This window comes from Panthera leo, chromosome C2 (assembly GCF_018350215.1).
Source record: "Panthera leo isolate Ple1 chromosome C2, P.leo_Ple1_pat1.1, whole genome shotgun sequence".
Classification (NCBI taxonomy): domain Eukaryota; kingdom Metazoa; phylum Chordata; class Mammalia; order Carnivora; family Felidae; genus Panthera; species Panthera leo.
This window is the reverse complement of record NC_056687.1, coordinates 70,506,338-70,523,377: the sequence shown is the minus strand read 5'-3', so window position 1 is coordinate 70,523,377 and position 17,040 is coordinate 70,506,338. Positions and strand designations below refer to the sequence as shown.

The following is a 17,040-nucleotide window of genomic DNA, read 5'->3' as shown; positions in this document are numbered from 1 at the left end:
GCTAGATATTTGAAAGGATTCCTTAGGGATCTCAGGAGAGGAACTAAATTGCTCCAGATTTCTCTTGCAGCCCTAGAATGAACCTAGAGTCTGAATCTATTTTTGTCTTAATGCTTTCTGCCTATTTCATTTTAGCTACTCCTACTGGTTTGTTCCTTTTCAAATTCTTTGCTGGGTAGATTTTGAGCTCCCTGGAACAACGGGGAGGGGGGAATCTGTTTCCATCTATGTCTAGTGTAACTTTTAGTTTTTCCTTTTATGAGCCTGTACCCCACAAATTACTTGGTCTCTGTGAGTGAAGAGCATGAGTCAACTTGGCTCTGCTATCCTGGCATTTTCCTGCATGCTTTTCTCAAAGCTGCTTTCTGAATTACAGAATAGAATAGACAGAATTGAGGGCATATGTCTAGTAGACACATGCTTGTTGAATAAATGAATGAATGAGAAAGTATCAGATAATTTAGAAGATCTAAATGATCTATTTCTGTTTGTTTCAATTCATTACGTGCCTTTTTTCTTTTTCTTTCTTTCTCTCTCACTCTCTTTTTCTTTTTTTTATGTTTACTTATTTTTGAGAGAGAGTTGGGGACAGAGGATCCAAAGTGGTCTTTCTGCTGATGGCAGTGAGCCCAATGCAGGGTTCAAACTCATGAACCGTAAAATCATGACCTGTGCTGAAGCTGGATGTTTAACAGACTGAGCCACCCAGGCACCCCTACCTGCCCTTTTTCTACAAAGGATTTTATGGGGGCTGACAGAAATATGTACACTGTAAATGAATTGAAATAATTGAGGAGGTCTAGCTGAAGAGAAAATGAAAGAATCTGTTTAAAGATCATAAGGTCTATTATTATGAATGCTAGAGAACTAGGAATAAAGTGGAAGACAACCAGATGGAGAAGGAAAGGTTATCCTACAGAAAGTATGATTCTGAAAGAAGGAAAACATAATTGATATATGATAGGTTGTGTTTAGAGGACAGCAAGAGAAGATTGAAGGTGTAGAGGATTACTCGAAATGGTTATTTTGGGGAGGAAGATTGTAAGACAATTTGAAGGATAAGAGTAAACAAGTTTAGAATGTAGCAGAAATTATTTATGATGTGGATTTATAACTGAGGTTTCAGAAAGTGGTGGGGTGCATTCTCTTTAGTCAACAGATAATGAACATTTGTTACATGCAAAAGCATTGTTAGAGGAGTCAGGAATAAATCCTTTGGGATTTATATTCTAGTAGTGGAGCTGAACTTATGCACAAATAACTACATCATGACCAATGTATCATAAGAAAAACCAAATGTTACTGAAGTTAAAAGGTAAGAAAAAATATTTGGGGGAAAATCTGGGACTACCCTTAATGGCATGGAAGCGGCATTTTAGTTAGTTTTTGAAGGGATGGATAGGATTCTGGCTGATAGAAATGAATGGAAAGAGAGCATTCCAATCTGAGGTATTAGCAAAAGCAAAGACTCGGAGTTGAGAAGCCATGGATATGTGGGGAATAGTGAGTTTTTAATTTATTTTTTAACTGACCCACAGTAAGAAATACATGTCACATCCTCACCTGATATATGCATGTGTGAATGTTTGTGTGTATGTATAAAACAAAAAGCTTCAATAACCATAACCTTTACATGTTGGATGCACTCGTGTGTTTTCCATTCTATTCTGTTTGGCTAAGAAAAAAAGATGTCTGTCACTCATAAACTAATTTTGTGACTAAATAGTTGATCACAGCTTCTAGTTTGGAACACGGAGTTCATGAATAGGGCATAATATGATAAAAGGTAGGAAGAGTCAGTGGGGTTGAGTAGAAAATGGATGGCCTTGAAAGCTAAGCTAAATAGTTTGTATTTGACATGATGTAGTGTTGTGCTGAGGAAGCAAAACAGAAGCTAGGTTTTAGTCTTGGACCTTCTGTTTACCTGTGCTATGATTATGGAGAGAATTACTTCCTTTCTGAGACTCCGTTTTCCCATCAAGAAATTTTTAATTCTTAACACCTTTTGGCAAGGGTTGTGGTGAAGATTTGAGGATGAAAATATATTAGCATAGGATTAAAGTATGTTAATGTATCATTAATGTATAGCTTCTGAACTTTTCTGAGTAGAGAATGGAAGCAAAGACTGTATATTAATACCTTAACCTGCTGATAGCTATACTTGGCAGGATAGATTGGTGGCAATGTGATGGTAGAGTAAGATTGGGGGAGAGAAACTCAGTTATGAGGCCACTGGAGAAACTTAAGAAGGGCTTGAATTAGTTTGATAGCAGGATTAGAAATGAGGGGGTAGGATGTGATTGGATGGTGAGAGGAGGGGAGGATGACTGGGAATTTAGAGCTGTGGTAAGATTCAAAAGGCAACAGCTGAAACGAACACATGTTGGGGTAGTTCACTGGGGGTACATTAGAATAGGTAGTTACAGTTTCTTGCATATAGTGGGTCCTCAATTATTTGTTTAATGATTAAATATGTAAATTGGGGAATTTGAATTCCAAGTAGAGACAGTCATGGTGGATAGGTTTGAGAAAGAGGGGTGAGATTGAAGGGTGCTTTTGAAGGACTGCCAGAATTTCTTCAGGGAATATTTTTGTATACTTACTGTGTTCAAGATTCTGTGGTAGGCAATGTGAAGGACCCATGTTTATATATGATGGAGTTCATTTTCTTCAGGAGTTTGACCAGGGATAGAAATGTCCCTGTCTGTCTATGACTGTCTATGACAGAAGTACTGTGGCTGATTTGACTTTGTGGAGGAGTTGGTGTGCAAATTAGGCCTTGAAGTATAAATATGGTTATAGTAGGCAAGATAGTGAGGATTGGTATTCCAAGAAGAGAGAGTGTGATACGAGTAACAGAAAAGTTATGGATGTGCTTAGGGGTTCATGGTCTAGATTAGCTAGGGATCATCTTATGAATGGAGGGAAATAAGGCTGTAAAGTAGAAGAAACATCTAAAAATCTAGACTAAACAGGTTTTTTAAAAAGATAAAGTGCTCAAATCTTAAGGTTACAGGTCAATGAATTTTTGTAGGTAGACATTTCCAACACTCCAGAAGACTCCTTCATTTGTCACTCCAAGTTGATGTCTCCTCAACCAAAAGTAACTACAGTGACCCTTGAACAACATGGGTTTGAACTGTGCAGATCCACTTATAAGTGGAATTTTTTTGATAATTATGGTACAGTACTGTGTTTTTATGATTTTCTTAATAACCTTTTCTTTAGCTTACTTTATTATAAAAATGCAGTATATATTACATCTAATCTACAAAATATGTGTTAATCTACAGTGTGCTATTAGTAAGGCTTCTGGTCAACAGTAGGCTACTGGTAGTTAAGTTTTTGGGAGTCAAAAGTTATACCCAGATTTTCGACCATGGGGTGAGAGGGAGGTTGGATTCCCCAGCCTCTGTGTTGTTCAGGGGTCAGCTGTACTATTCTGATCTTTATTGTAACAGAGTAGTTTGTTTTGGAATTTCTTATTAGTGGAATCATACATCCGTGTCTGGTTTCTCATGCTTAACATATGTCTGTGAGATTCATCCATGATGCGTATAGCAGTAGTTTATTCTTTTTCATTGCTCTGTGGGATTCCATTATGAACATATCACAGTGTATTTATTCATTTCATGATTGTTGGACTGTTGGCTAGTTTCTATTTTTTGGAAATCTAAGGACTTTTTTTTTAGAGTTTATATATTTTGAGAAGAGTGAGCACAAGCAGGGGAGGGGCAGAGAGAGGGAGAGAGAATTCCAATCAGGCTTCACACTGTCAGTGCAAAGTCCTACACAGGGCTTGATCCCACGACCCTGGGATCATGACCTGAGCCGAAATCAAGAGCTGGATGCCCAACTGACTGAGCCACCCAGTCACCCCTGGAAGTCTAAGGACTTTTAATTTGACTCAGTATGCAGTGGGGGAACCATTGATGATTTTTGACTGGGGAAATGAGGTGATTTAAGAATAAAAATATGGTGACCTGTTTTTGTTTTGTTTTTGCAATGAAGAGAGAACCTAGTGATTAGGAGACAAAGTCAGAAGGCTCTGACAAAAGTGTGAAGTGTTGAGAGTCTAAGTTGTGATGGTGTTAGTGGTAATCAAAGAAAAGAGATATACAGAAGAAATACTTGAAAGAAAGAATTGAAGGGTTTGACGGCAAATGGGCTTTTGGGAAACTGGAGGAAAAGAAAAAGAAAAGGGAAACTTTGGGGCTTTTCTTGGGTAACTGAGAATGGTAGTGCCATTAACAAAAATTATTGGATCAGTTAACAGAACTGTTTTGGTGGGGAAGAATAATTACTTTCATTTTAAGATACATGGCCAGTGTGTGAAGCACCAAATGGAATTATGCAAGGGGAATTATTTAGCTAGAGTTAGAAATACTGGATTCAGCTGAGGAGGTCCAATAGAGATTTGGGAATATGTACCTAGAGTTGATAATTGAAGCTGCTAATTCTGGATTTGGTAGGGTGCTAATGGCATGAAATTTTTGTACTGATAATTGAGGTGTTAATTGAAGCAGTAATTGAAGAGTCTAGTTAAAAAAATCATTATATATTCCAGTTCCTAAGGAATAAATTAGATTGTAGCAGAGGGTGATGGTTTAAAGATTATTTTTGGGAGCTGGGGGAAGATATCCATATGAGGAATGAAAATGTAGAAGCAGTATTAAGGGATGAGATCCTGAAGGGAGTGGAGAGAGAATGGTAGAAAGCTCCAGGATAGAACTGGAGAAAATACCCACTATTTGGGCTGAGAAGAGGACCAGTGGTCATTGGAGATAGAAGCAGCAACTGGAGAGACCACAGTAGAATCCTGCTGTACAGTGACATAACCCAGAGGAGGTAGTTCAAGTGTCATTGCCAAAGAGAGGATAAGGACTTGGGTGGGGGGTCATATGATTTGGTACATGGAATTGTTTTTATTTTGGTCTTCAGGAGAGCAGTTCAGAGACCAGAGTGCATGAGGGTAAAGGACTGAGTAGGTTGGGAGAATATGGAAACATTGAATGTAGGAATTGTATTAAGAAGTTTATTTTAAGAAGGAGGAACAGCTCTTTTTCCAAAACTGGAGGCAAGAAGTAGCAGATGGATGAAGATACAGCATTTTAGAAGCTGTAAAGAGGATTTCATTACAGGTGGAGAAGGTGTGATTTGAGGGAATTTTATGGAAGTTATTGAGTATTTGATGGGATTATAGACTTAAATATGAAAATGACTTGGAATTAGTCAATGACATAGAGAGTTGTATTTAGAATAAATCAGTTGTGGAAGATTTCATAGCTTTCTGGTGGTACTTAACACCCAGTGTGTGGGTGTGAAGAAAACAGATGGTGAAGATTGTCTGTCATTAGGGAGGTGCATGGTGAATATAATAGAAGGTCATGATGTTCTAGAGAGGGCAGTATTAAATGGCTGATGGACAGATTTCAATTGTGTGGGGAGACAAGTGAAGCCAAAGGGACGTAAAGAGCAGGTGTAGAAGTATAAAATAAAGTCGTGGTTTAAAAAAAAAAAAAGGGAGGTCTCTGAATTTACAATCCTTGTGGTACAGCACTTCCAGTTGATGACCTATTTTCATTATATATGTGTGAGTGGCTGAAGTGCAGCTGAAGGTTTTAGGAGTTGAGGAAGGTCAGGGTGTAGAAAGTACTTCAGCATCATTGTTGAAGTTACTGAGAATAATTGCTGAATGTGGGACAAAGTAGAATTGGTCTTTGGGGAAGGAAGATGGGAGTGTATTCTGGAGCTTGGTAGACGTTGCAAGTGGAATGGTTTAAGTAAGTAGTGTAAACTGCAAAGAGATATTTTAGTGATAGGAGTGGCCCTTGGGAGCAAGAAGCAGTTGGTCTTTTAGCAAGCTGAAGGAGTAGAAGAGTGGATAGTTAAGTCAGGAGAGAAGCAGGTTGTTCAGAAAAAGCCAAGCTTGAGATAAGATGCAGAGGTGGTCACAACAATCCAGGCAAGAGATGATAATATCTGACTTGTGGTGTGGGGATGGAGATAAATAGATTTGTTACATTCACCAGTTCTTTAAATTTCTTTAGAAATAAATTATACTTGCAAAATCGTAGCCTTTCATGTGCAAGGGAAAAAAAGGTAAGGTGGAGGTATACTAATATGAAAGGCAAAAGACACAGGGTAGTTTGTTGACAGTAGAACATGGATAAACTGATAGAAGCTAGTAAATGGGTAGAACAGAAATGAATGAGGAGATTGGGCTTGGCCTGAATCTGAATAAGATGAAAAGGAGAGTAAGTCTGTTGCAGCAGAGAAAATAGGGGGAAAACATAACTCTATCTAGGAAATAATGCCAGGAGCCTGTTCTTTCTTTGTGCGTATAAGGACAGTCCTTGCCACCCATGATCTTATAAAGATAATAGTGCATATGCGCGAGTATTTTTCAAAATAGCATAATAATAGAGGTATTGAGATCTTTTGAACTCTACTTGAGTTCCTCAAAACCATATCAGTCTTTGTTTGCAGAAACTGTGTGGTGATAATTTGTATAGATAGAGAGGTTCAGGTAAAAAGTAGAAAGAATGGGTGGATATTAGGAAGGAGACATCCTAAGCCGTCTAAAATGGCCTCTATAGTTTTGTTGTTGTTGTTGTTGCTGTTGTTGTTTTGTTTATAGTGACTTTTATCTCCAAATTTCTTATTGTTCTTAGGGTGGCTGCTTTGTTTTCTATATAGATGAGAAAATATCTATATAGAGATGAGCCCCAGAAAAATAGTTCTAAATACATACCCTGTCTTGTTTGTAGTTATTTATTATTTATTGAAGATGTCTAAAGGAGCTATATTGCCAACTCCAAAACCAAAATATAGTTTAACATTACTACTTATTTATTTATTTATTATTTATTTTAAGATTTTATTTATTTTTGAGAGAGTGAGCGTGCCAACAGGTGGCGGGCAGAGAGGGAAAGAGAGAGAGAATCCCAAGCAGGCTTCGGGCTGTGCGAGCAGAGCCCGACACAGGGTTCAGTCCCACAAATCATGACCTGAGCTGAGAAATCAGGAGTTGGATGCTTAACTGAATGAACCACCAGGTTCCCCTTTTGATTTTTTTTTTTTGTTTGTTTGTTTTTAATCTCAGTGCTTGAAACCTTCATCATCTTCCATTGGTGATACTTAAGACGTAGACCAGGCCTCTAATGCTTTGGCTTTGCTCTCAAACTTTTGCTTGTCCAGTTCTGCAGTTGTATTCATTTTTGTCAGTCTTTATTGTCTGTCAATTTTTCCTTTGTATTATCAAAGGCTTGACTCTCAGGTGCTTACCTGACTGTGGTTTTTGAGATTCTCTCTCAGTGCCTTGCTGTGGTCCTGGAAGCTGATATTTTAAACTATTACCAGTCCAGTGCTGGTATCCTTCAGACCTTTTGTATTTGCATTACATTCCTTACATGATTAATTCACATGGTCATCCTCTGAACAAAGAATACTTTCTGATCTTCCCTGTTTAGAGCAGGGTTTTTTTTTTTTTTTAATTTTTTTTTAACGTTTATTTATTTTTGAGACAGAGAGAGACAGAGCATGAATGGGGGAGGGTCAGAGAGAGAGGGAGACACAGAATGTGAAACAGGCTCCAGGCTCTGAGCAGTCAGCACAGAGCCCGACGCGGGGCTCGAACTCACGGACTGCGAGATTGTGACCTGAGCCGAAGTCGGACGCTCAACCGACTAAGCCACCCAGGCGCCCCTAGAGCAGGGTTTTTGATGTTACTCCATGTTTCAGAGAGAGCATATTTAGTGGCAGTGAGAAGAATATGACAAGACATAAAATAGGCATTATTGGTGTTTGACCCAGGTGCAGCTTTGCTTCAGGATTACTTCCAGAATGCAGCCCCAGGTCATTCATTACGTTTCCCACCCTCCCTTCTACATTTAGTCAGTCACCAAACTTAATAATGAAAGACCTGTGGAGACCCAGAGCTTTAAAAAGGCCTAACAGGGTTCAGGGAGGTCATTTTGCCCATCTCACTTTTCTGCTGTAAGCTGCCTGATTTGGTCTAGAGTTGTTTCCAGGACATACCTCAGACATAGCTAGGCCTTGGCAAGTGGGTGGTGTGGGTTAGACTGATTGATGGTGGACATCTTAAGGAAGGTGTTGGGCATTCCTGTAGTGGAAACAGAGAATGTTTAATGGTAATTATATTAATTTAACAGATAAGTGACTTTACAAGATAGGGGTTGGATACCTGAAAATCTTGGTTGGCTTAAGGAGTTTTCCTTGTAAATTTGAGAAAAGCCCATTTATAATGGCTAGAATGAAATACATACTTGATGTTTTGCAGGGTCCCATATATGTGTGTTTGTCAACATGTACACATTTAATGACACATACTGTGTTAATTTGAATAGGCTCTATAATTAGAGTCTTTAGGGAAATGGGCATGGTAGTCTTGAGTTATGAGTGATTCCAGTGAATCAGTACAGAATATTTGGAAAGATCATTGTCAAATTATTGGGGGTGTGCTTGGGAAATGAATTTTTTAGTGACTGTGGTGGCCATTCTGGAATAGGTTCACAAAATTTGAGGGCAATTTGGGGCAAATTTGTGTGTTAAGTTGGAGAGTGTTAGTTTGGAGGAAATGAGGGAACACAAAATGCAGTTTTGAGAAAGGTGAGTTGATTTGGTGGGAGCTGATCAAAATTGTAAGTTAGCTGTGGAGAGGTTTTGAATAGGTAAGTGGGAGATGTAATTTATGAGGAAGCTTGATATTAGAAAAGTAAATTCAAGAGTAAAATTGGAGAGATGGTTTAGGGGAGGTTATTTTTTGAGGGGAATACAGCTCTTAGGTTAAAAACAGGAAGGCAAGGGACAACTGCAACGAGTAAAGGTGTGGAGAAACAGTACGTGGAGGGGTTAAGGAAGAGGTTACTGAAAGATTTCTCATCGTGAGGAGTGCTTTGTTGGATACTACTTTTGAATAGTGGTTCGGTAACGTAGGGGGCTTAAACGTCCCTCCGTCTGTAGGGGTGGGGACAGTTAGGCGGAAGAGTTACCTTTCTTGAGAAGCCGGGGCAGTCGGGAACCCAGGCCCGGATCCGACCCCCGCACTGGCGGGGTTTTGTCTGCGCTCGGCCGGGGGGCGGACGCAGCGGAGGCGAGGGGCTGCGCCGTGCTGGGCCCAAGAGCCGCCACGGCAGAGCACAGCCGGGAGGGCCACCGGCGCGGCGCTCCGCACTACCGGGCCTCTCCCAGGGCGCTTCAGTAAGTGAGCAGGCCGCGCGGGCTGTGCGGTGGGGGCCGGGAGGAGGAGCTTTCTGGAGCGCCCCCAGCGGACCTCCGCACGCGGCTCGCAAGGCTTCCTTTTGTTGTGTGTGTACGTGTGAGTGTGCGCGCGCGTGCGTGAGTGCGCCCGTGTGCAGGGAGGCGGCGGAGGAGCCGAGAAGCCGGGGCTTTGCCTGCCGGGGTGCCTCGGCGGGCGGCGGGGCCTCCCATACGCCCGTCTTCCGGTTCGGGGCCCGCGGCGCAGCGAGATGGCGAACTTTGTGAGTGGCTTCTTGGCGGCCAACAAGTGTCTGCCTGTCAGTGGGGACCGCCGAATGCTAATTGACAGCCCCCCCCCCCCCCCCCCCCCGTTTCTCTCCTGCTTTTTTCAAATTTTCTGTTGGACTGGGTTGTGTTTACCGTCTTACGGTGTGCCGTAAGGTCAGATGGGTAATTTGGTCTGCTAGACGAATAGTTTTTTACTCGATATCAAGAACAGAAATGTACGCCGGGATATGTATATTGGTTGCGCTAGTAAAACCTGCATGTTTAGTGGTAAGAACCGTGCTAAGGCCTCTCCGTAATGAGGCTATGGGGTAAACTTTTGCTCTCCAGACTTTGTGAAGCACTTTTTACAGTGCCAGGAAAAAACTCTGCGTACAAGACTAAAAGCTAGATAAAGTTAGGAAATGCAAAAGTTAAAGCCCTTCCCAAGAGCTTGAATTAAAAACAGCTTTTTGTTTTGTTTTACATAATTATGATTGTGTAGTTCGTAGAGTTTTGCAAAATTGGGCATGGTGTGATCTAAAAAAAGAGCATTTCTTATTTTTATAAGGGGCAATGGTAAAGGCACCACACATTTTGAAATTTCAACTATGTTAAATGTTGCTATAAATAAAATCCTATTCAGATTTTTAGATTTAATATATCTAAAAATACGTTTGCAGTTGTCCTTTGGGTGCAGGAGGAAGTCCTGGGTTTCACGGTGCTTGTTTCTGGGCAGATTTTCAGTATTGTCAGCATGATACGGACGTAGAACCTTAACCTGAGTGAATAATTTGCTTGAGATTACCAGTCTGTTTTGCAACTGGGAATAGACTCTGGGTCTCTTATTCCCAGTCTGGTGACCTATCCAAGAATAGACTAAGGAAACTGGGTATTTTTCTGTTTGGTGGAAAATATGGCTGAGTTGATTTTGTAGTGAGTTTTAAAGGGCCAAAAAGTGAATGGGTGAACATTTATATTTTCTGTTGTAACATTTAAACGAAGTTTCTCCACATGCCTTTGGTCTTTCTTTGAATATATAAGGAACTTTAGGATATTCTTCAGTGTTACTTTTCATGGCATTTGTAGCACACTTACACTTGATTAAAATAGATCGATGCTTATTGTAATTAACTTTGGGTAGTTGTGTTTTTCATGTGGATATTCTCCCTGGTTAGAGAATAGCAGGTAACTTGAGAATGTTTAGCCTTCTCACAAATGCTGGGGAGAATAGGCATTATGTTAACTTCATTAATCTCTGACTTAAAAACTTGGCTCTTATTATTGAAGATACTTGAAAAGGTACAGATGGGGATACTTACGGATTTTCTCCTCCTCAGCTTTATATACTCTTATTCTCACTACTATTATTACATTAGCTATACATAACAATATTTGGTTATTAACATGTGTTTCAGTAGGCCTCACAGAAAAGAGTACATTTTCTGTTTTTTTTTTCCTTTTTTTTTTTTTTTTTGAAAGAGTACCATTTCTTTTCATAGTATATGAGTTGCAATTGAACTTTTTTATTTTGTTCATTCCTAACGTGTCTTATGCCTTTAAATCACAAAAACATTCTTTCTTCCTCCCATCTCCAAAAAACCCTGGACATTTATTAATGTAATGCAGTAATTCTCCACCAGAAGTGATTTTGGCAATGTCTGGAGACATTTTTGGTTGCCATGCTGGGGGATTCTGTTGGTATCTAGTGGGTAGATGCTAAACATCCTACAGTGCACATGATAGCCCTACAACAAAGAGTTATCCAATGCAAAATGTCAGTAGTGTTGATGTTGAGAACCCTTGACCTCATATATTGAAAATAACATTCTCCCAAATTAAATATCATAAAAGTTATTTATAATGTAATTGACATGTCTGTACCATATTGTTAGGAATCTTTTTCCAGAGTTGTCATGAGAATGATCATGGGTCAAAGGTTATGAAGTATACTTTAGGTCATCAATACATGTGATTTTGGAGCTGCAAAATTAACAAGCTTATTAAGGCTTTTTGTATGTAGATAATGGAGTTTCAGAGGGATTGTGACTTCCAAGTTCTCACAGAGAACAGAGTTCAGGTCTCTTCTTTGTATTATAATTTAATTTACTTAATTAAAATTAATTTTGATTATTACTGAGGGAAACAGTATTGATAATTTTTGCTTGATATACAAAGACATTTAAATAATTGAATTAAGAAATAATTGCATTGTGAGAATCTCAGTATTTAGTGAATTATTGATAGCTTTTTCAGATTCACATGTGTTTGTTGAATTCATCAGCATGGTTTGTAATGGTTGTAAACTTTTCAGCATGTGCTTTTTAAAAAAGTGTTTGAAAAATTGAAAAAGACCACATATACTTTTAAAACAAAAACATATTTAAAGTTAATTATGATACTTTAGGCAACATTGCAAATGCAAACCCAATTGGAGTTGTTCAGACATCTGTGGGTGTCTTGAACTTAGACATCTGTTTTGCAGAATTGTGTGAAGATCACCATAATGGTGAATTACTGTGCTAGTTGTAAATTGATTCTAGCAAGATCCTTTTGGTTTAATTTTAGAAAAAGATATTGGAACTTTCAGGTGAACTGTAATTGGGTGAAATATAAATTGAGTATTTAGATGAAAAAAATTTTTTTTGAGAGAGGGCACAAGTGAGTGAGGGGCACAGAGGTGGGGGGCGCAGAGAGAGAGAAGTGGGGCTCACTCAATGCGGGGCACGAGCTCACCCAGGCGCCTAAGATGAAGTATTTTCAAATTAAGCAGTGTATTATTGTCGGAGGAAGAAGTATCAATGGGGTTCTTTTTATGTTTAAATTTTTTTTTCAGTAGAGGGGTGCCTGGGTGGCTCAGTCGGTTAAGTGTCTGACTGCCCTCAGGTCATGATCTCATGGTTTGTGATTTCGAGCTGAGCTCTGTGTGGGGCTCTGCACTGACAGGGGAGCCTGCCTGGGATTCACTTTCTCTCTCCCTCTCTCTCTGCCCCCTCTCCCCCCACTCTCTCAAAGTAAATAAATAAATAAACTTAAAAAAATTTTTTTCGATGGTGTACTTTTTTGTAAATGAGTAAAACAAATGAAGACAAAGGATCGTATGAGCAAAGATTTCTTTAAATGGTTTAAGTAAAAAATTTATAGAAGAAATTTACAGTGCATATTAGCAAAAAGCTCAACTGGAAAAGCTGCTGTTAATATTTTGATATATGGTCTTCTTATAATTTCATTAACTTTTTATTTTGGAAAAATTTAAATGGGTAAAAAATTGAATTGTACAATGAACCTCCATATACCTATGACCTAGCTTCAATAGTTAGCAATTAATGGCTATTCTTGTTTCATCTATACCTCTACCTCATTTCTCCCCTTTCATATTATTTTTAAGGAAACTTTATTTTGAAATAATTATAGACTCACAGGAAGTTGCAAAATTAGTACAGAGTCCTGTATATCCTTTGCCCAGCTTTTCCCAGTGGTGATAAATCGTATAAAGCTCTAGTAACATCAAAACCAGGAAATTGACATTGGTTCATTATTCTTAACTGAACTGCCGGAAATACTTACTTTGCACCATTAAAAAAAAATTTTTTTTTTAATGTATGTTTATTTTTGACAGAGAGAGCATGAGCGGGGGAGGGGCAGAGAGAGAGGGAGACAGCATCTGAAGCAGACTCCAGGCTCTGAGCTGTCAGCACAGAGCCCGACTCGGGGTTCGGACTCACGAACAGCGAGATCATGACCTGAGCCGAAGTGGGACACTCAACCGACTGAGCCATTCATGCGCCCCTGCACCATTTTTTTTTAAACCTGAATTCATTTGTGTGTGTGTGTGTGTGTGTGTGTGTGTGTGTGTGTGTATGGTTCTTTGCAATTTTCTCCCATACATAGTAAGTTCGTATAACTACTACCACAGTGAAGATACAGAGCTGTTCCATCATCACAAAGAAAACCCCTCTTGCTAGGCCTTTGTATTTGCATTCCACCTCAAAACCCCTCCCTGTCTCTTGGCAATCTTATTTTCCATCCCTGTAGTTTTGTCATCTTAAGAATAATGTATTAATAACATACTTTTTTGAATCAAAATTCATGTGTTGAACTTTGGGTATATTCAGTATTTTGCTGTTAAGATATAAAGTGTTATGAGGGGCGCCTAGGTGGCTCAGTCAGTTAAATGTCTGAATTCAGCTCAGGTCATGATCTCACAGTTTGTGAGTTTGAGCCCCATGTTGGGCTCTGTGCTGACAGCTCAGAGCCTGGAGCCTTCTTCGGATTCTGTGTCTCCCTCTCTCTCTGCCTCTCCCCTGCTCATGTTCTGTCTCTCTCTCTCTGTCAAAAATAAGTAAACATTAAAAAAAATTAAAAAAAAAAAGTGGTTATAAAAATTCATGTATAGCAATTTGTGTACAGTTGTCTGAGATAAATGCCCAAGAGTGAGCTTTTTAGGTTGTATGGCAAGGGCAAGTTTAGTTGTTGTTGTTGTTGTTTAATGTTTACTTCTGAAAGAGAGAGAGAGAGAGAGACAGAGTGTGAGCAGGAGAGAGGAAGACACAGAATCCGGAGCAGGCTCCAGGCTCTGAGCTGTCAGCCCAGAGCCCAACGAGTGGCTGGAACTCACGGACTTCGAGATGATGACCTTGAATCCAATTCGGATGCTTAACTGATTGAGCCACCCAGGCGCCCTGGGCAAGTTTAGTTTTATAAGAAAATTCCAAACTGTTTTTCCAGAGTGACTGTACCATTTTATGAGAGATCTACTTGTTCTAAATGCTTGGCAACATTTGTTACTATTTTTTATTTTAGCTGTTGTAATAGGTATATAGTGATATTTTATTGTAGTTTTAATTTGCATTTCCTTATTGACTAATGATATTGAACATCTTTATATGTATTTATTGGCTGTTTATGCCTTTTGCTTATTTTCTAATCTGAATATATGTATATTTTTACTCTTAAGTTTTGAGAGTTCTTTATATAGTCCAGATAAGAATTCATCAGAAACATTGTTTGCAAACATTTTCTCACTCCACGGCTTATCTTTTCATTTTCTTCACAAGTTCTTTCACAGGGGAGATGTTTTCAGTTTTAATGAAGTCTGTTTCTTTTACAAATCATACTTTGGTGCCAAATCCAGGAACCTTTTTCTTTAGTCCTGAAGGATGTCTCTGATAGTTCTGTAGTTTTATGTTTACGTTAAACTCATGATCCATTTAGTTTTTATATAAAGTTGTGAGGTTTAGGTCAAGACTTTTTTTTTTTTAAATTTTTTTAATGTTTATTTTGGGGAGACAGCACAAGCGGGGGAGGGGCAGAATGAGAGGGAGAGACAGAATCTGAAGCAGGCTGCAGGCTCTGAGCTGTCAGCATAGAGCTGAATGCGGGGCTCGAACCCATGAAGTGCAGGATCATGACTTGGGCTGAAGTCGGATGCTTAACCGGCTGAGCTACCCAGGCACCCCTAGGACAAGACTTTTTTTTTTGCGTATGGATGGATGTCCAGTTGTTCCAGTACTATTTGTTGGAAAGACTGTCTTTCCTCCATTGAATTGTATTATCTGTTGGGCATATTTGTGTTAGTCTAGTTAATTTTGGGTTCTTTGTTGCATTGATATAGGTGTCTATCCCTTTTGTCAGTCCACACTGTCTTGATTAATGTAACTGTATAATAGTATTAAGATCAAGTAGATGATTCCTTCCACTTTGTCAAGATTGTTTTAGCTTTTGTAGTCTCTTTGCCTTTTCATATATGCTTTAGAAGAATCTTGTTGATGTATACCAAAAAGTGTTGCTGGGATTTTGATAGGAATTGAATAAATCTGTAATTAAATTTGGGAGAATTCCTTTATTATACAGAGATTTTCAATCCATGACTACAAATGTCTCATCATTAATTTAGATCTTCCATATTTTTTGAAGCAAATTCTAGGCATATAGTTTTCTTTAAACAGCTTTATTGAGATATAACTTTATGTACCATATAATTTATTCATTGAAAGTGTATATAATTCAGTTGTTTTTAGTGTATTCAAACAGTTGTGCAGCCATTACCATAATCAATTTTAGAACATTTCCATCGCCCTAAAAAGAAACTCTGTCCATTAACAAACAGTCGTCTTTCCCCCTTTGTCCTAGCCCCTGGCAACAACTAATTTATTTTCTATGTCTATGGATTTATCTATTCTGAACATTTCAGATTAATGGAATCATACAATAGGTGATCTTTTATGTTTTGCTTGTTTCATGTAGCATAATGTTACACGATGTAGCATGTGTCAGGAGTTCATTCTGTTTATTGCTGAATAGTATTCTGTTGTATAGATATACCACATTTTTTAAATCCATCAGTTGACTGACATTTGGGTTGCTTCCACTTTTTAGCTATTATGAATAATAGCTAATAATTGCTATGAACATTCATGTGCAAGTTTTTATGTGAATATTTGTTTTCACTTCTCTTGGGTATATACCTAGGAGTGGACTTGCTGAGTCATATTCAAGAAATCATTGCCAGGACTAGTGTCATGAACTCTTCCCCCTTGTATTTTCTTTTAGGAGTTTTATAGTTTTAGACCCCATGCTCAAGTCTTTAATCCATTTTGAATTGATTTTTTGTGTATAGTATAAGGGTCCAATTTCATTCCTTTTGCATGTGGATATCCAGTTTTCCCAAAACCATTTGTTGAACAGGCTATCCTTTCCCCATTGTGTATTCTTGGTACCCTTGTTGAAGCTTCATCAGTCATCTGTAAACATGTGGGTTTATTTCAGGGCTCTGTTTTCTTCTGTTGGTCTGTATGTCTGTCTTTATGCTAATACTATTACTTTTTAGTTATTGTAGCTTTGTATTATGTTTTGAAATTAGAAAATGTGAGGCCTCCAGCTTTGTTCTTTAAGATGTTTTGTCTATTTGGGGTTCTTTGTGTTTCCATATGAATTTTAGGATTTTTCTCCCCTACTTCTGTAAAAATGCTATTGGGATTTTGGTAGGGATTGCACTGTATCTGTAAATGTAGATCACTTTGGGTAGTATGGACATTTTAATAATCCATGGACATGGGATGTCTTTCTATTTATTTGTGTTTTAATTTTTTTCATCAGTGTTTTGTGTTTTTCAGTTTACAAGTCTTTTGCCTCTTTGGGTTAAGTTTTTCTAAGTACTTTATTCTAAGTAAAGTAAAGTAATGTTACTATTATAAGTGACATTACTTTCTTAATTTCATATTTTGTTCACTGCTAGTATACCATTGAGTTTTGTATATTCTTGTACTGTACAACCTTGCTGAACTTATTTATTCTTGTAGTTTTTTAGTGTATTCTTTATGGTTTTATGTATATCGGATGCCATCTGTAAATAGGGGTACAGTTTACTGCTTCCTTTCCAATGTGAATGCTTTTTAGTTTTCTTGCCTAATTTCCTTGTTAGAACATCTAGTACGGTGTCGAATCAAAGTAGTGAGAGTAGACCTCTTTGTCTTGTTTCTGGTCATAGGGGGAAAGCATTCAGTATTTCATCATTAAGGATAACATTAGAATTTTTGTAGATGGCCTTTATCA

The 17,040-nt window shown here is 38.5% G+C and overlaps 1 protein-coding gene across 9 annotated transcripts in view; it reads left to right on the top strand.

The window, feature by feature from the left end:
- Positions 1–17,040, top strand: part of ZNF148 (zinc finger protein 148) — a 162,540-nt gene that overhangs the window by 48,462 nt on the left and 97,038 nt on the right. The window contains exon 1 of one of the 9 annotated variants that reach the window (XM_042955711.1): positions 9,453–9,503. The exons of the other annotated variants lie outside the window; for them this stretch is intronic. The gene's annotated coding sequence lies outside the window, so the exon portion shown is untranslated. Of the gene's footprint in view, positions 1–9,452; positions 9,504–17,040 lie in introns of those variants that run through there. 9 annotated transcript variants of the gene reach the window in all.